Source organism: Ylistrum balloti, unplaced genomic scaffold (assembly GCF_031769215.1).
Source record: "Ylistrum balloti isolate Yb309-2 unplaced genomic scaffold, AGI_CSIRO_Ybal_v1 Utg369630, whole genome shotgun sequence".
NCBI lineage: Eukaryota > Metazoa > Mollusca > Bivalvia > Pectinida > Pectinidae > Ylistrum > Ylistrum balloti.
Genome location: NW_026781896.1, coordinates 1728268 through 1731533, shown reverse-complemented (window position 1 = coordinate 1731533; position 3266 = coordinate 1728268). Strand labels below are relative to the sequence as shown.

At 36.4% G+C, this 3266-nt stretch overlaps 1 non-coding gene across 1 annotated transcript; it reads right to left on the bottom strand.

Annotated features, from left to right (window-relative positions):
* Nucleotides 1-218: 218 nt before the first annotated feature.
* Nucleotides 219-291, bottom strand: Trnak-uuu (transfer RNA lysine (anticodon UUU)). The gene has a single exon. It is a non-coding gene; the product is annotated as a tRNA-Lys (tRNA).
* Between the last annotated feature and the right edge of the window lie 2975 nt (nucleotides 292-3266).

The following is a 3266-nucleotide window of genomic DNA, read 5'->3' as shown; positions in this document are numbered from 1 at the left end:
AAAAAATGTCAGAAACCATCGTACAAACATCAGAGAATCGGATGTGCTGTCACGGAGGCTTGATTTCTACTTGTGATTTTTATTTGTTCCGAATTATCCTTGATCCGAATGGCGGTAAGTATATTTGATATGGTATAATAACTTTGAACTAGTCATTAGGGGTTTGGAGATGGGGGTGAAAAATTAAAAAAATAATAATAAAAAAAAAAAAATATCATCGCCCACGTAGGGACTCGAACCCTAGACCCTCAGATTAAAAGTCTGATGCTCTACCGACTGAGCTACGCGGGCTTCATACATGACATTAGTTGTAGTTTGTATTTAAATGTTATATACACACAGCCCCTATGTATTTTTGTTTTCAGTCGTATAACTCAAGGCTTTTACTAAGACAGGGATGTGTAAAGGATCATTATACGCCCCCTGGTCAGATAAAGCACAATCAATTGTTTATTTATGTTGAAAAATTCATTTATCCATAAACTATTGATTGCTCGTATTCATCCGTCTCTGTGCATAGCTTGAAGTTCTTATCGGTATTGTTACCCAATTCAGGAAAAACATCGAGGTAGGGGGTCTAAAGATTAGGGAAAAAACACACAAAACTGGCAGACATTATAGGTGACGGTTGATTCACATCATCTCTTGTAATCTATTTACCGTTTCAACTCATGTTTGGCTGTACACGTGTTACCACCTGGCTAATTCACAGCTGAATCCCGCCCGTGATTAGGATAACCATGTCCAGGACCCATCCCTTACAATGCATGTAAACAAATAAATGCACGACTGATTATATTACAGTTTAAACATATCCGTTAATAAAACATGTACTTTTCATTAATTTCACTATATCTATTACGATACAATATATAGATAGCCGTTCCCTGAGAGACGTGAAGCCAGCGTATCGTTGAAAGGTTTTCTGTAACACCTAATTAAGATTTTTCTCTTTCAGTTCGCTTGTTCAATCTTGCAATGCCCGGTAAAATTAACCGCTGGATAATGACCGCTATAAACCCTTCAGATCGACTTTTAACCACATCGTGCCTTTCCCGACTCACCGTTTAAAGGGCCAGGTGATTTAAAGGACACGTGTAATTTATCATACTACACCCTGCCATCGCTCTCATGAGAACCACTAAGAGAGCTGTCCCGAGAGTTACTTCTGGACTGCCCTGTGGGCAGTGTGAATGACCACTGAGTCAACATTTATGATCGCGTCTTTACGATAACATCCGGGGGCAGCATTGTTGTTATCCAGATATACACGAATTTGATTTCCAATACATGAATGTCTAAAATTTATACGTCCCTCACTAAATTATAACCAACCGCCTCCCCCACCCCCATTTAGATTTAATGATGCATAATTATGAAGATGCAAAAATTGAAATCCCGGATAATGCGAGCCCCATAATTAAGATGAAGGACTGTTTCAAAATATTAGATGTAGGTAAAACGCTATAAGTGTACAGGTAAACGTATACTCGTCTTGTTCTTATTTGCAAATCCGAATTATTGCCTATTGTGATTATATCTCTGAATTTTATTTACATATATACAAGTTTTGTGTCCTTGACAATAAATAATAAAAAAAAGCAAGACTTAAAAGTCATTTGATCGTTGTCTACATCACCTGAGATATATGGTGACAAAATATTACATAAGGTATATACACATATACATATTAATGAGGCCGCGTGATTGATCTTACCTGGATATATAGGTAAACGACCCAAAGAGAGGCCAATACTTAATGACTTTTTTTTTAAATCGCGAATTAGCTGTAGGTAATCCATATACCCAGATCCTTTTACGTTAAGATCAGCATAAATACATAATTTTATACCTCCGTTATCGGAACCTAGATCGCCTTTATGTCCAGTCTGACAAGATTTTGAAAACAAGCACATAAAGAGTTGTGGCCTAGTGAAAATTTGACGTTACCAGCATCTTGGTGCAGAGAAAATATGAATGACTGATATCACTAGATATACAGCACGGGAAAGACATATATATGGCTATATCTTATTGGAAATTTCGTTTCTAACAGCGCATGTGATGTTCATAAAGGAGAACTATATAATATGGGAATTTGCAGTGGAAAACAGGACCCAATAGGCAGGTTTTCTAAAATGTTGATTTATCATTTTGAGAACAATTTTTAGAAAAACATAGTGACTAAACCACTGACCACCTAATATTCACGGAAACCTTTGTCGAGAAGTCGCTAACACTTATCTTCCGAGAAGGTACTTATCCACCGGAAGTCGTAAGTCCTGTAGACGATATGGTATACCATTGTTCCTATTGTTACAATGATAATTCCAAGATATAAAAACAAAGATACATCTAAATATATGTATCTACTTCCGGTGTACGAAGATAACACGAGCTGTCGAAGGAAAATAGATATTCAGACACCGACAGGGTCAACTTCCTGTTACAATGCAACGAGGAAACGAGACAGGCGTAACCGTACCAGGTCTCAATCTATATTCTCCTCCCTGCCGAAGTTGGTAATTATAGATTACCAAATGTCATGTTATCTCTAAGATGACAAATATGTAGTGTTAAAATGGCAGTCTATTATAAGTAACGAGTTTATACTTTTGCATTAGGTAGTTTTTGGATCTGCAAACAAATTTCATGACGGTTAGTTTCACCTCCCGCGAACTCAGTAACGTAGGCCGAATTGTTCCGTTAGGTACATGAGCATATGTAATAGTTCACAGCTGAATTTAAGAAGAAAACGGAATTAACAAGAGCACGCGCAGATCAAAGTGTAGTTAAGAGCAAACGTATAGCATTATATTGGGTATCAAGTAGATAAATTGGTTACAACATCATGAAACTGGCTAATTTATATTAATTATGTAATATCGGAAACGAATTAGAATGCGAGAACAGTAGCAGGTCACGTGACTGTTACAAGGTCGTTGTACCACTACAGAATACATTTAGATAATATCTCGGCCTTTCTCCGTATTGGTCTAACACATATTTATTTGTAGCTGAGGTCGGTGTCCACATATCTACAAGCAACTTGTATATTGAACATACGAACCGTAAACCTTTTTAGCTTATGATTTTTCATTTAAACAAGTAGTTCATTTAATTCGCAACAATCAGTTACTTTGTCCATGTTTTGATAAATACATATAAAATAATATGTATACATCACTTATCAATAACTGATTGTGTTATCAATAAATACAACACGTAGCGTAGACGATGACCTTGAGAGTATTTATTGATTGTGT